The following is a 16,505-nucleotide window of genomic DNA, read 5'->3' on the forward strand; positions in this document are numbered from 1 at the left end:
TGATCTGATACAGTTCTTACAGAAAGATACCATTTGTGCACTGAAGATAGCTTTTGGAAACTTCATTCTATCACTTACCTAACAAAATAAAAGTTACAGCAATTCCTGGGTAACACAGTAAAGCTAGGTTTTGCCATTTTATAGCTTGCAACAGAAGAAAAAGGTCTTAAAGGCAAATCTACTCTGAATAAATTTTTTTAGGTTAAAAACAAAACTCTACTACTGGCAGATGCTAAGCTCTAAATCATGATTCATCAAATGCTATGGTCCAATGGCATCTACCACATAACATTCAAGTTTTTCTGCAGCAGTTTGCATGCTATTATATAATAAATATATTAAGTTATAATTATTCTTTTTAAAAGGCCTGCTCTCTTAAGGAATAAAAGCTTTAGTCAGTATTAAGTCATTTATAAAAAGACTTATTTGGGGATATAATTATTTACAGTTATTATTCTGCTTTGGTTTGAGTCCTGAGAAAAGTATATATGTCCTCTGAATGGTCATCAAGATGAATGATTTCTGAAAGTAACGATGCACATTTAGAAATGCCATGAGCCTACCTTCTTCAAAGTATTCTTAAGCATGAAAAGTTCTTTCAGTCCATGAGTACTGCTAACTGTGCAAACAACTTACTTCTAATGAGAAACTGAGGAGATGTTAAAACAGAATGGGACGGTCACACTGACGTTGGCCGCGTCTGCACAAACGTCCCTCCTGGGTGTGAGAGAAGACTAAGGGCCCCGACCACGCGCCCACGGAGAGATGGTCCAGGTGAGACAGTCAGCGAGGGGAGGACAGGGCTGGCACACGCACCCTCTGCCCATGAGTGCGCTGGGCCACAGTGACTCCAGGCTTCAGAAAATACCAAGTAGCTCTTTCCTGCAGAATGGGAGAAACCCTCTCATGGAGAGGGGGTAACCTGACCTATCCAGTAACATCTAAAGTTCTGAATGGCTCATAATTTCCCTGTAACCTAAAGTGGTTCTCAAATTGTGTTTTTATAGAGTTAGAGTAGCACCAGAAAAATGAAAGAATTGTGTTCTCTAATGGAAAGAATATTTACCACTTTACAGTTTTCAACCGTACATTTCTCCAGGGCTCTGATGTCAGCAAATGGTAAAACAAATAGATGGTAGCAAACATTAACGAAGAAAGCAGAAATAAGACTTTGTTTAAAATAATATAGTATATATTATTGCAATGCAGAGAACAGCTACATGTAACACACTCACGTGATCTTCAATGACAACTACTTGTCATCTCCAGATAAATCTCCAGATCAACTGTAAGAACTGCTCGGGGCTTTGTGACCACCTAGAGGGGTGGGACAGGGAGGGAGGGAGGGCGGGAGACGCAAGAGGGAGGAGATATGGGGGTATATGTATATGTATAGCTGATTCACTTTGTTAGAAAGCAGAAACTAACACACCATCGTAAAGCAATTATACCCCAATAAAGATGTAAAAAAAAAAAAGAACTGTGGTCTAAGCATCAAAGATGCTTTAATTTAATAGCCATCTGAATGTCTCCTATGTGACTGGTACAGTGCTGGGGAAATAAGAATCAATGAGCAGGCTCTAGACCTTTAGGAAACTTACAGTCTAGTGGATCCTGAAGCAGAGAACAAAACTAATTAAAACCCAGTCTTGAGGTTCTTTCCATAAATCAAGGAATGAGCGCACAGGAGCTGCTACTAGAATGGTGGAGAGGGGCTGGGGAAGTAGAGACAGACGAAAGAGACATTTTCAAGGAGAAAAACAACAAGAGGTGTTGGGTGTGAATTGAAAGTATGGAATGAAAGAGATGGTGTAATGAAAACTAATCCAAAGTTTTGAGCCTGTGTGACAAGAAAGATGATAGATGATGGTTTTTCCAGTGGAGAAAGAAAAATAGGTCATTTGGAAGGGGAGAGCAGGCAGCTGTCATGAGTTGTGATTTAGACATTTGAAGCTTGAACTGAGGATAAAACAGGGAAGTGAAAATACCTGAGCCGGGCTCACGGTAGCATGGGGCACTCGACGGTGTGTTCCAGAGAGTGAGGGCAGAGATAACAACAGTGACTCACAGTGGTCACAGGTTCTCCATCAGTTTTTCACTTGCTGTGTGGCCAGAGCCTAGCACAGTGCTTGGCACATGTCACGTGCTCTCTACATGCCTTTCAGATGGATGAAAAGATGAAGAAACAGAAGGACCCAGACCCAAGAATGACTTCTTGATCTACCACTTACTAGGTGTGTGTACCCACTGGCAAGATATTAACCTCTCTCAGCCTCAGTTTCCTCATCTGTCAAGTGAAGATAACATCAGCTACCGCACAGGATAATTCAGGATGTGAAGGACAGTTCATGAAAAATGTTTATGACTACTGTTGGCTGTATTAAAAATAACACATGGGGCTTCCCTGGTGGTGCAGTGGTTGAGAATCTGCCTGCCGATGCAGGGTACATGGGTTTGAGCCCTGGTCTGGGAAGATCCCACATGCCACGGAGCAACTAGGCCCGTGAGCCACAACTACTGAGCCTGCGCGTCTGGAGCCTGTGCTCTGCAACAAGAGAGGCCGCGACAGTGAGAGGCCCACGCACCGCGATGAAGAGTGGCCCCCACTTGCTGCAACTAGAGAAAGTCCTCGCACAGAAACGAAGGCCCAACACAGCCATAAATAAATAAAATTTAAAAAAAAAAACAAAAAAAATAAATAACACATGGATTCTATAATCAAATGTAAAAAATACCATAATAGAATTATAAATGATAATTAATGGTATATTTAATTGTAATAATTGAAGCCTTGTGAATAAGCAGGAAGAAATAAAAAGCTGAGTCATCCTTACTCAGGACCACTGGGCAGGTTTCTGAAATTGGCCAATTAGGGGACAGAAGAAAAAAGGGCCGTGAAGAAAATACAGATGCATCACTAAGGAGATAAGAAGGCAACCAGAACAGCACTTTGAATAGTGAAGAGAAAGATGTTATAAGAAAAAAGAGTGTCAAGAAGAGCCTAACAGAAATATACTCAGCCATTAAAAAGAATGAAATAATGCCATTTGCAGCATTATGGATGGACCTAGAGATTATCATACTAAGTGAAGTAAGCCAGATAAAGACAAATATCATATGATATCACTTATATGTGGAACCTAAAATATGACACAAATGAACTTATCTACGAAACAGAAACAGACTCACAGACATAGAGAACAGACTTGTGGTTGCCAAGGGGGAGGTGGTGGGGGGAGGGAAGGGTTGGGAGTTTGGGATTAGCAGATGCAAACTATTTTATATAGGATGGATAAACAACAAGGTCCTACACTGTATAGCACAGGGAACTATATTCAGTATCCTGTGATAAACCATAATGGAAAAAAATACGAAAAAGAATGTATGTTTAACTGAGTCACTTTGCTGTACAGCAGAAATTAAATACAACACTGTAAATCAACTACACTTCAGCAGGACAGGAATAAAGACACAGACATAGAGAATGGACTTGAGGACACGGGGAGGGGGAAGGGTAAACTGGGACAAAGTGAAAGAGTGGCATGGACATATATACATCACCAAACGTAAAACAGATAGCTAGTGGGAAGCAGCCGCATAGCACAGGGAGATCAGCTCGGCGCTTTGTGACCACCTAGAGGGGTGGGATGGGCAGGGTGTGAGGGAGACGCAAGAGGGAGGGGAGATGGGATTATAAATATACGTACAGCTGATTCACTTTGTTATACAGCAGAAACTAACACACCATTGTGAAGCAGTTATACTCCAATAAAGATGTTAAAAAAAAACCAGTATACTTCAATAAGACTTTTAAAAAAAAGAAGAGCCTAACAATTTCAGGTAAATGCCAGGCACTTTACTTACATTATTTCATCTAATCCTCATGGTAACCACATGAGATTAGCATTATTAGGCCCATGTGACCTAATAGGAAACAGTTAAGGCAATTAAATAATTTTATCCATGAATAAACAAATATTTATTAAACAGCAACTTATGTCAAGTATGATTGCAGGTGCTGGGAATAAAGCAGGGAATAAAACAAGTCTCTGCCTCACTGTCACAGAAGCAGAGAGACCATAAAGAAACAAACCTGGTGCACCAGATGCTAAATATTACAGAGGAAAAGAAAGCAAGGTAAGGAGAACAGGATGTGCAGGAGGACTGCCCAAGCTCACGCTGCTAGAAAATCGCAGTCATCCGGAGATAATGAGAATGAAAGCAGAGAAATAGAAAGGTCACTGGATCAGAAAAGATAAAGGTCATGGCAGAAGAGGAAACAGAAACGGAAGCTTCTCACTAGAGAAGTTTAGCAGTGAAAAGAGGAGAACCGGAATAGGAGCTAGGTGTCTCAAATTCCCTTCTTCTTAAGATCTTTAAAGGTAGTGTTTGAACCATTTACAATCCTGCCAACTCCAATACGACCCTGCTCTCTAGCCCATGCCCAGGAAGCAGGAAATTGCAGCCTGGACTCAGAGCTCTCAGCACTGATGCCTCCCATCACCACCACCCCCAACACCCCCATCACCACCACGCCATCACTGTCACTACAACCCCATCACTGTCACCACCATCACCATGACCATCACCACCAGCAACACCACCAATGCCACCATGACGGCCACCCACCATGACATAATTCAGAACAAAACACTTCTTAACAGAGGAACATAAAACATAATTGTGTGCTGATATTAAACGAGCTTTTTCCTGTACTCTGTGGCTGCAAAACTGTGGCTAGCCCATGGAAGTGCAACTTTTCTGAAACTTGTTGGTGTTCCCACGTTGCTGGAACCCCAAAGCCTGTGCTGAGGCAGCCTGTAGGCTCATCCTGCAGTGACCTTTCCTTGGGAGGTGGACTGGAATTTAAAACAGCAAAGTGAACAAAGCATTAAGATACTTTTTTTGGCCTACAGATAATGTCAAACCCCAGATGTGATCATCTGTGAAGAAGCAGTATTTTAGCATAGGATATTTGATTTATATCAACTTACTGTAATTAATTTAGCAGCTTAAAATGTTCCCTGTCTCAGTAAAAAGCTTCCCCACCTCTCCAATTGCTCATGGAAGATAGAGAGTTATCTGACACTCTCCTCTCTCTCAAGTCCAACAGCCAAGCCATTACCAAGTCCAATTTCTTATCCCAAATCACGTTTAGATCTGTCCTCTCTCCTCCCACCGCCACACCTTAGGCCAAGTCGCCATCATCTGTCTTCTGGGCTACCTTCCTGGTCTCTCTACTTCTCCTCTACCTTCTCCAAACCACTGCCCACACGGCAACCTTGTCGCTACCCTTCTGCACACTTAAAATACAGATCGAAATTCTTCCAGCATCCTGTGACATCCTGAAGGAGTTACATCTGTCCACTTCTTCAACCTCAACTCACGTCATTCTCCTCCTCCACGCTCCCTTCCGCCTCAGGCCTTCTACGTGCTGTCCCTGCGCCCGTAACAACTCTTCCCTCTCCACTTTCTCTCCTAATTAACTCACGCATCCTCTAGACACCAGGTACCAGACCAATCAGGCCTCCCTTTCATAGGACTTGCTGTATTCTGATCTTTCACATCTGCCGTGTAGCACGTGTCAGTCCCTAATTGTGTATCTGTCTAATTATCTGATTGTCTCTCATGATGGCAAAAGCTCTATGGGGCAGGGATCACATGAGTCTTGCGCAACGTTTTCTCTCTAGAGCTAAGCCTGGCAGTTGGCACATAGTAGGCACTCACATGTTTGCTAAGAAAGGATTAGTCCCAGGGTCACGGGCTGCTGTCGGTATATTCCTGAATGTGTTTAATGATTAGGATAAGACTCATACTCCCTCCTCCGCCCGTGGCATGTAGCAGCGCTGGCAGGATGGCATGACTCTCACTCCCACAAGCAGATGCGTTTCTTGCCTGAGGAGACCTGCTAAAGTTGAGCAAGTGGCTTTCCAACCCACGTTTAGAAAATCTGGGCAGCAAGTAAAAGCAGAGCATCCAACACACTCTTCAGAGTCCTTCATAAAGAACCAGAGCCTGAAAGCTAAACCGTGTCTACCATGGCTCACAGCCTAAGAGTTCAAGCTATTCCACCGCCTCGGATGAGCCTCTGTATTAGAAAACAACACAGGATACACTAATGTATACCCGGATGACCGCCTGCTGGCTGGACGACTGTTGCTTCCTGAAACTCTTCTGAAAACAAAAGGTATATCCCAAGAGGACAACCCTCTGAGCACAATATTCATTATATACAAACAATTGCTCTATATGCAGACACAGGCAAGATGCCAAGGAATTCCAGTAATATTATCACAAATAGTAACAGCCCTCGATACCGGCAAATATAAAGCCCCGCTCCCTGCAGAGCGTAGACTCTATTGAAGACATTCTCTTACTGCTTTTTACCAAATTTCTACGCTAAACGACTGAGATCAAGTATTGGGCAGCCAACTCCAAAGAGAAAGAAACCGAGGCCCAGAGTTCAAAATGGCTTTCAAAGAGACGGCTGACAGAAAACAAAACCAGACGCCGAGAGCTGACTTTTCCATCCACGTAGCTCCTTGTCCAGACCAGTGAACTCTCAGAGGCGGACAAGGGTGTTGGGGCTGGAGGTGGAATGCTGACCCCCAGGAATAGGCCCCCCAGTAGCAGGGACCCAAGCTTGGCTCCCACCTCCCACTGCACTTCTCTGAAGACTAGAATCAACCAGTGTTATTAACAACAGATTCCTTATTATTCAGCCATAAAAAGGAACGAAACTGGGTCATCTGTAGAGACGTGGGTGGACCTAGAGACTGTCATACAGAGCGAAGGAAGTCAGAAAGAGAGAAACAGGGGCTTCCCTGGTGGCGCAGTGGTTAAGAATCCGCCTGCCAATGCAGGGGACACGGGTTCAAGCCCTGGTCCAGGAAGATCCCACATGCCGCGGAGCAACTAAGCCCGTGCACTACAACTACTGAAGCACCGGCGCATAGAGCCCATGCTCCGTGACAAGAGAAGCCACTGCAATGAGCAGCCCGCGCACCGCAATGAAGAGTAGCCCCTGCTCGCTGCAACTAGAGAAAGCCCGCGCACAGCAACAAAGACCCAACGCAGCCATAAATTAATTAATTAATTTTTTAGAAAGAGAATACTAAATATTGTATATTAACCCATATATGTGGAATCTAGAAAAATGGTACAGATGATCTTATTTGCAAAGCGGAAATAGAGACACAGACGTAGAGAACAAACATAGGGACACCAAGGGGTAAAGGGGTGTGTGTGGGATGAACTGGGAGACTGGGAGTGACATATATACACTATTGATACTATGTATGAAATAGATAACTAATGAGAACCTACTGTATAGCACAGGGAACTCTACTCAGTGCTCTGTGGTGACCTAAATGGGAAGGAACTCCAAAGAAGAGGGGGTATGTGTATACGAATAGCTGATTCACTTTGCTGTACAGCAGAAACTAACACATGGTAAAGCAACTATACTCCAATAAAAATTAATTTAAAAAAACAAACAAAGATTCCTGGGCCCACACTCACTAGGTCAGGACTGGTAATGTGAAATTAACAAGTACTCCAGGGCATCCCCAACCGGAAAACATCATCCTCAAGGCCCAGGTGCAACCACATGGGAGAAGACCAACGGCTGAAGGGCGCAGGTGAGGGACTCCTGGGAGTACGGCAGTGACCTGGGTGTTTCCGGCCTGGCCTCCCAGGGGACACATTCCAGAAGAGGGAAAGGCTAAGTCCCTGGAGACGCTCTGAGCAACCTGAAACACAAGGCAGCCCAGCCACCCTGGAATAGGCAACCCTCCTTGGTGGGCTGGAACAGAGCCCAGAAACAGCCAGAACCACACTAATGCCTGGAGAATAACTGAGCAGTGAGTCAGGCCCACAATATCGGGACTGGGAGAGGTAAGAAGGTAGAGTTGGGACAGGATATTTAGGACAGGAGACCCAGCAGGAGCAGACGTCCCAATAATGCATTTTCATTAATAATGATGATAGCACCACCTGGTTTGCTGAGCAGGACACAAAGCTCTCTGCTTCCAACATCGCACTCTTCCACTCACTTAGTACAGAATGATCAGACACCTGCTCCTGGGGCAAGCAATGCTCAGCCCAGGGGGCAGAGTGATCTCAGCAGACGCTTCCGTTCCACGGAGAGCTCTGCGCACTCGCATTATCCGCCTCAAGCACCTGCCGAGTCTCTTCATTTTTCTGCCTCAAGGTTTTTTCAAGGCAGAGCTCAATCCCTTAGCCTGAAAGGGTGGGAGAGTTAACCTCTGCTGCGGGCAATCCTTAGCCAGCGGAACACGGAGGAGAGCGTGTGGATAAACACTGTGACCCCCAACTTTCAGAGGGATACGTCTGAGGACTTTCTGAGAATCACAATGTAATACTGTTATGTAATTACTTTTTTCCCCACTAGATCATGAACATGCGCCCATGTAAGTAAAGACTCCCACAAAATGTGGTTTTAAATATCTATCACGCAGATTGGCATTTCTTAAGTGGGTGGTGGTATGCCCACTAGGGAGCATTTAGGCAATTGAGGGTTATTTGTGATGGGCACAGACATTGGGTTGCCCCTGACATGCATGGGGAAGCCCCACACAACAAAGAATTGTTCCACCCCTGCAGAACTTCCAAATGTCCTCTGGGAATGTGAGAGTCACAGGCACTTGCTCTCAGCACAATCTGAACTAGAAAACGAGGACGGCTAGTAGATGAAATAGAAGTATCTAGAGTACTCAAGTATGGAGAAGGGGATTGGACTGGACTGTCTCAAGTGTTTCACCCAGAGCCACTATCCTATGATTCCACCATATATAGGAATCCAGCCACGTGACTTTCTATCTAGTTCTCTCAGAGGTGTCAATTATCCATTATATTCCTATCTCCTTCCATGATCAGATAATTGAAAAATTTACATTCTAAATCTCAGCTGGGTTACCCACTTCAAATCCTACACCTAGACAGCTATTACCCTTAAGTACAAACCAAGGAAACTACAATGGATGTACTTAAAAATATTTTTCAACAATTGTTACTACAGAAATATCTACAGATATAAATCGTAGAACTAACCAAAATATCAAATAATTTGGAATTAGTTAAATCAATGATGGTATATCCATAGAATAGAACATTTCCAGCCATGAATATTTTAGAAAATTTTATGACGTTGAAAAATACAGTATTTAAGTGGGACAAAAAAAGTTACACAGAAATATGTCTCTAAGATTTCACATATATGAAGCAAACTGATATATATATTTCATATATATACATATGTATAAATTACATCAAAAATGTTTTATCTAGCATTGATAAAGGAAAAAAATAGAGGGGGTGGTGGGAGCTGTGTGTGTCATTATATAGGGGTGTGTGTGTGTGTGTGTGTGTGTGTGTGTGTGTGTGTGTGTGTGTGTGTGTGTGTGTGTGTGTGTGATAATACATCACAGAACCACTGCCTCATTGGGAAGATGAAGAGTAACCTGAAAAACAGCCCATGGCCTCAGGAACACGGCACACTTAAACAGCTATAGTCAAAGTTCTAAATTAGATTTAAGTTTAAACACACACTGTCTCCTATAATCATTATTGAAATTTCTCTCTTAAATCTATTCCAAATTAGGCCAAGAAGCTTTCCAAGATATTGAGATGTTAAGGACGAAGTTTTTCGTTCCATCTCCTAGAAATATCATTTCTAACACAGGGCTATAATGACACCAAAGTTTGTAAAACAAGTCTCTTATAGAAAATTGTATGTTAAAGTATTTGTTATAGAAAATCAAATTTGTTCACCTTAGTTACAAATGAACTCAGCAGCCTTGTGATAATTAAACCATTACTCTATTAGCTTCTGTATAAAGACTGTATCGTCAGAATGCATTCTAGTCTAGCTTTATACTCTGGGGCCTGCTTTAAATAGACAGTACTTCTAACAGATTCAAACCCTAATGAATCATGAAGTTCCTTTCACACACCATTCTTTTTTATGCCCACATTAAAACAATAGCAACGACATAAAAACATATACTGCAGTGGTAACAGAGGTTATATATGAGTGGTACAATTACAAGAAATTTTTATTTGCTTGGAATTTACTGTATTTTCCAATAAAACCATGTTTCACTTATTTTATTATTTTTTTTTAATGAAAGAATGAGTTTCCCTTTTATCTTTATGCTAAACATTGTCCAGCGAACGAGCTAACATTTTATCAAGTGATCAAGGGCAGACTCCTTCAGAAAAAAAGAAAAGAAGAAGGAGAACAGGGCTTCGTTCCCAGAATAATCAAGGGTGGGCTCTTTTTCAATCAACAGTTTAAGGATTTGGTGTGGGACTTTTTTTGTGCTCTACAGCAGGGAGGATGAATTATTTTTATCTGTGACTGCAAGAGCTTGTATTATTAAGCTAAAGTCTTCCTGTGTCTAATCCTTTAAACATCCAGAGTGTGGAGTGTTTTCAGTGTTAGAGCCAGAGGGGGCTTTAGAAATCATCTGACCCAAACTTGTGTTTGGGGAGGGGACTTAGGGATTTCAGTGACGTGACCAAGGTCACCTGATAGACATGAGGTAAGACCCTGCATTTCTTTTTTTTTTTTTTGTAATTCATTTTATTGAAGTACAGTTGATTTACAATGTTGTGTTAATTTCTCCTCTACAGCAAAGTGATTCAGTTATATATATGCATCCTTTTTCATATTCTTTTCCATTATGGTTTATCACAGGATATTGAATATAGTTCCCTGTGCTATACAGTAGGACCTTGTTGTTTAGCCATCCTATATGTAATTGTTTGCATCTGCTAATCCCAAACTCCCAATCCATTCCTCCCCCCCACCAACCTCCCCTTTGGCAACCACAAGTCTGTTCTCTATGTCTGTGCGTCTGTTTCTGTTTCGTAGATAGGTTCATTTGTGTCATATTTTAGATTCCACATATACGTGGTATCATATGGTATTTAAGACCCTGCATTTCTTAAATTGAATGTTTTTTCCATTCCACCAGCTTGCTTCTGCACCCATGGGGGTGAAGGCAGGATGGGGGGACGAGAAGAGCCCTCACTGTATGGCTGTCTTCCTATGCAGTATAAGCAAAGAAAGCTATTTTTAGAACCCACTCATTGCCCAACTGCATACCAGTGACTCTCAAAATATTGTCAAGACAAACTCATGTTTTTATCTCTACTATACCCCTACCCCCCATTTAACAAATCCTAAAAGCACACTAACAAGAAGAACACGCTGACAGCACGCGGAGCTCCTGCTCTGGTACAGTCCAAGAAGGCAGATCTTAAGCTCTTTATTATTAAAACTCTCTGGCTGCTCATTCCCTTACTCATTCTTTCTCTTTTTAGCAGAGCCCATTTAGACTCTGCCTACTTCCCAAAAAACATTTGAACAAGAAACAAGCAGCTATTAAAACACACACAAGTTGTCTATCTCAAAAACAAAAGATGAAAGGATTTATCCCCCATGGAAAAGCTGCTGGCAACAAAAACTTCCTCTTTCCATAAAGCGACAAAGCTTTTTCTTTTATCTGGAATGTTACAAAAATAGTCAAAGCCATCAAAGGCCATTATCCTTGCTAATACCCCAATCTTCAACCCCCTCTAACTGGGGACTTCCGGATGAAGAGGCTAATGAACTCTAATTCACAAATGTAACCACCAACTTAATTAGTAGCAACACATTGCTACAGGATAGCTCCTGTTTATACAGGCGAGGTCTTTAACGACACTCAAAGGCTTAATGCTGTCATAAATCTTAATACAGTATTTTAAACACAAGGGAGTTAATCACTCTCAAAAGTAAATTTACTTAGCTGGGTAAGAAATCCCCAACTTCATTGTATTCTCTTACATTCATAAATTCCCCTTTGTCATATCTGAGCCGTTTACAGAACTGGCACTGGCGTTAGCCATAAAAATCAATCAAACTGAACTGACTGCTCTAAACAGACGGATGGTGCTTATCTTGGTTCTATTACAAGGGAACTGAGGGCTTAACCAAATCACAGCCTCACTGGGGGTCAAACTAGAAAATGAGAGGGTTGTATTTAATGATTACTAAGGCTTCATTCTGGCTCTAACTAAATGCAGTTCTATACTTTTCCGTGTTTTGAAAAGCTCCAGGTACGCGGCAGCATGCCAGAGAAGGGTAATATGCAGCCTCACCACTCAGATGCACTGAGAATCCAAATTAAAATGTAAACACATCCGGATATATGTATATGTATATGTATATGTATATGTATATGTATAGCTGATTCACTTTGCTATAAAGCAGAAACTAACACACCATTGTAAAGCAATTATACTCCAATAAATCTGTTAAAAAAAAATGTAAACACATCATCTTGGAGAAAGAGGCATTAAGGTATTAGCAGCCATCACCTTATTAGGGCTTAGCTCCAGGCAGCTAGAGTCCTAAGGATGAGCAGTTGCTGGGAAGAAAAGGATGGAAGCAGGCATTTTAAATCAAATGCCTACAGGAGCCAGGCAAAAGCATAAATTAATAAAGAGATCTGGGTAGGAGCTGTGAAAAAATGGAGAGCTGCTTCTCAACTCCAGCTATCTGCTGCCTTGTAGGAATGTACATCCTGGGTTATCCCATTTTCAGATTTTTCAAAACAATGTAAAAAAGCCATAAAGACTCTAATATTTAAACACTGAATCAAAATATTTTTACAACAGTCTACCAGTCAAATATACCTCCACACTAGATACACGTGCAGGACACTGAGTTTGAGATCTCTGATGTGGGGCACTATACTGCCAAGGAATATAATAGAAACATGAGGGGAGCTGGTAAATAGAAGGAAGGGTGCAAAGAAACAGAGCAGAGTGGGCTACATCAGTATCTGAGGTTGGCTCTGTTGAAGGAATTCAGAAGAGCAAGCAAACTTGGAGGTAGGAAGAGATTAAGACAGTGAGTCTAAACCTTCTGGGGGATCATGGGTAGCATAGGAAATTCTGATAAATGCTTTAGAGACGTTTACCTGGAAAAATAAACATATGTAGTAGGCAGAATAATGTGGCCCACGAAGATGTCTATGTGCTCATTCCTTGTCCCCCTCCCCTTGTTACCTTACATGACAAAAGGGATTCTGCTGATGTGATGAAGCTAAGGACCTTGAGATGGAGAGATTATAGTAGGCTATCTGAGTGGACCCAATCTAATCAGTTGAATCCTTAAAATCAGAACAATTTTCCTGCCCTTGGTTGTAAGAAAAGGACAAACCTGACCCCATATTGAATCTGTTCCTTTAGCTCTAACCCTGTGCTCTGCTGGCTGTGCTTAGTCATGTTGGCTCTGCACTTTTGTAAAAATAAAAAAATGTTGCCCATAGCCTGAAATATTCACGGTAGCTCATTCTCAAGGCTCTGACCTTTAAAGGTTTAACACTTTTCCATTCATACAGAGATTAAAAGTTGCAGAACAGAGAATAACCTTTGTCTTGTTGGAGGTTCATGGGAACACTGTGATCAGACCTACGTGGACAGCTGCAAGAGCAAAGGATTCCGGCACCAAGAAGTGTACAGCAACCAGCCACATCTTCTCCCCTTTTAGTACAAAAGAAGCCTGAATTCTAACGCAAGGAAGATGGTTCTTTGGGACAAGAGTCCACCTTCTTCTCAGTCTGCTAGCTTTCCGAATAAAGTCACTCTTCCTTGCCCCAAAACCTCATTCTCGATGTACCGGCCTCTCATGAGACAAGCAGTAGGAGCCTGGACTCGGTAATGGTAAGAAGGAAACATATGGAAGAATGCTAAAAGAGATGCAACACTGCTAGCTTTGAAAATGGAGGAAAAGACCATAAGGAAGCAATGTACGCAGCACCGGGAAACTGGAAAAGACAAGGAAATACATCCATTCTCCCCTCGAACCTCCAGAAAGGAATGTAGGCCTGCTGACACCTTTATTTCACCCCAGAGAGACCCATGTTGGTCATCTATCCTACAGAAGTATAAGATTATAAATCTGTGTTGTTTTAAGTCACAGGTTTGTGGTCATTTGTTACAGTAGCAACAGAAAACCAATATAGTATACAGACACTCAAACTTCGGAAAAACCATTCACAGACCTCCCTAAAGCGCATTTAGACACACAGATAAACGTCCCGTGCCCTAGGAAGAGCTCAACAACATGCTCTCTGAGCTGAAGGTATGAAACTATTTCTCTTTGGCACGTGTGAGAAGATCAATACCACCCCACGACACAAGCAGCTCCAAAACCTCACTTCTACAAGGATGGATTCATTCTCTGAAGTACCCTTTTGACTCCCACCCAAACCACATGTGACCCCTTGACAGCTCCTTGCTGTAGAAAGATCTTTCCTTCCTTTCTCAAAGTGCTCATTATGATAAGAACATGCTCCTCCCCAGCCCTCCTCCCCAAGAAGGTGGCATTTTACACCTGCTAAGATTTAGCCTGGCTTCTTCCCTCACTTTGAGCCAGACTTAGGTCTGGAGTGTTCTATTACAGTCCTCATGTCTCTATCGAGATCTTATTGGACACAACATGCCTGCACCTGGCCGTTTGCTGGTTTTAAAATGGAAGAGCAATGTTATCAGGAATGTGAGCTACCTGACTCAAAGTTGTTTTTAGCCTCAGCTCTCATTTCACCAGTTCATCAAATTTCACAATCCCTGTAATATTTAGAGTTTTCTTTTTAAGTTCCATTAGAGTGATCCTAGGTGACGCCACCATGGCTGTGACAAAAAAAACTGTAGTTTAAAGGTTACCATCCTGATCTAAATACTCAACCTAATATACCAGACGTAACGGCCTCACAACTCCTGATCTGCAACTTAACACCACACGCTGTGACTGTCAACTCTGGTGCACAGGCAATTCTGGAATGCTGCTAGCTCAGAAAGCTAGATCCTGTCAAAGTAGAACATGGAGGCTAGAAAGGAAAAAGAAGAAGAGAACAACAAGGTATTTGGGGTCCTATGGAGGTCTGCTAAAGTACAGAGGAAGACAGGCCAGATCTGTTTTGGAGAAGACAAGCCTGACTCAATGAGGAAGGCTGCCCAGTGACCATGTATTTGGTTCCTTCTCCTGACATGCAGAAGAGGTCTAGGAACAGCCTAAAATGTTACACAAACTTTTGTGTGTATGTGTATCTCTTTTTTTCTGAGGAAAAGTGCCGTAAATCTGAGAATCTGAATGAACTATAACTCCCCACCCCCAAGTGTAGGAGCTGCTGCTCTGTATGTTTCCTCATGAGGACTTTTCTAATTCGATACACTTAGCTCTCCCTAGTCATATGTGAATGATCCCCAGAGCAGAATCCTATTAAATTTCTGACTTGCCCTCTGATAACAGTAATATTACCACTTACCTTCTCCACTGCAGATGGGAAATAGAGTGGTTTTAAGTTTACCAAACATCGAGCGTCTTTGAGAAGGTAGATTGCTAATGTCATTTTCCCCTATCAGCCTCTGTGGAGTATCCAGCCCAAAGGGCACCATACATTTCATATGCAAGCATGAAGGATTTCGTCTTGTTTCTTGTGTGTGTTTTTTCCTGTCTTTTTTATGATTTTGAAATATGCATGGGAATATAGCTGGCCTTATTCTTGCTGAGAGATGCAGTCACTAGTCTGGTGGGGGAGACAGGGTCACTGCCTAAATTGATTCTAATCAACCTAAAACAGCTTTGCTATAGTAAGGCCTCCAACAGGAAGGTGAGTGTCCCGATTAGCAGAGAAATGACAGGGCTGAGTCTTACCCGCTCTGAGGTCAAGTAAGAATAAACAGACAAGAGATGGCAACCAGCGAGGAGGTGAGAAAAGGTTTTGAAGAATCCAACTGGATAATGGATCACCTTACTTTTGGGGTCTCCATCAACCCTTTGGGGCTCTGATTCTAAATTTAGTACGTTGAATATTTTAAAGCACAATTTCACTATATATAAAATAGATAACTAATTAGAACCTACTGTAGAGCACAGGGAATCTTCTCAATACTCTGTAATGTATATGGGAAAAGAAGCTAAAAAGGAGTGGATATATGTATATGTATAACTGGTTCACTTTGCTGTACAGCAGAAACTAACACAACATTGTAACTCAACGATACTCTGACAAAATTGTTTTAAAAAGCACAATTTCATAGCACAGCCAATCTTGTCTGTCGTCGTTGATTCATTTAGACTCTGCTGCCTTAGAAAAAATTTTGAGAAGTCATGCCCAGAAGCATAGCCCTCCCTTTCCACTGAGTGAGAGCTATGATTACACTGTACACAAGATCCTACAAAGACAGCTGACACAACTAGCAGTTGAATCCTTTCTTCTGTTTATTTCCAGAAGAGACTTTCCATAGACAGCTGCAAGGCCAGGCTCCCATCCGAATGCCATGCCAACCTTGCTTCGGACAGCCTCCCACCCACATTCTTGCCCTGACCCAGGGCCATCTCTAGCAGCTCCGGGAGACCAGAGGGGTCAGCCCCAGGGCCACTTCAAGGCTTAGAGACACCACCTGGATCAGCACAGGAGCCACGGCTG

At 42.4% G+C, this 16,505-nt stretch overlaps 1 protein-coding gene across 7 annotated transcripts in view; it reads right to left on the minus strand.

Moving 5' to 3' along the window:
- Positions 1-16,505, minus strand: part of FAM13C (family with sequence similarity 13 member C) — a 135,813-nt gene that overhangs the window by 55,127 nt on the left and 64,181 nt on the right. The gene's annotated exons all lie outside the window — the stretch shown is intronic.

The sequence above is a fragment of the Lagenorhynchus albirostris genome, chromosome 16, assembly GCF_949774975.1.
Source record: "Lagenorhynchus albirostris chromosome 16, mLagAlb1.1, whole genome shotgun sequence".
NCBI classification, from domain to species: domain Eukaryota; kingdom Metazoa; phylum Chordata; class Mammalia; order Artiodactyla; family Delphinidae; genus Lagenorhynchus; species Lagenorhynchus albirostris.